Source organism: Penaeus monodon, chromosome 22 (assembly GCF_015228065.2).
Source record: "Penaeus monodon isolate SGIC_2016 chromosome 22, NSTDA_Pmon_1, whole genome shotgun sequence".
Lineage (NCBI taxonomy): Eukaryota > Metazoa > Arthropoda > Malacostraca > Decapoda > Penaeidae > Penaeus > Penaeus monodon.
The window spans coordinates 12,338,662-12,339,086 of record NC_051407.1 but is presented as its reverse complement, the minus strand read 5'-3'; positions in this window follow the sequence as shown (position 1 = coordinate 12,339,086).

The following is a 425-nucleotide window of genomic DNA, read 5'->3' as shown; positions in this document are numbered from 1 at the left end:
ATAATCAAATTTGGCACTGGCTTCGGACGCCGGGTCTATAGTGATTGCTAGGTAGAATTATATTCCTAGCCATCAAAAAGTGTTTCGAGTATATTGTATTTAACAATCTGATTAATAGGAAAATCAGATTTATTACGTAGTGACAGGCTTATGTAAACAATCCATTCATTACGCAAATGATTTGATTAAATTCCGTAGGGAGACTTTAAAACAACGAGCAACGGCTGAATATAAATTGCAGCGGATGTATTTTCCGAACACAGCCTATCAACTATTTTAATTGACTGTGTTGAGTAGCGTTTCAGCAGTTCGGTCATTACCATATATGATTACGCTAATGGAATAAAACAAATGTCTATGACCCGGTGACTTATCAGTATTATTATTTGAGAGTTATTTTTAGTCATGGAATTAGAAGTATAGCA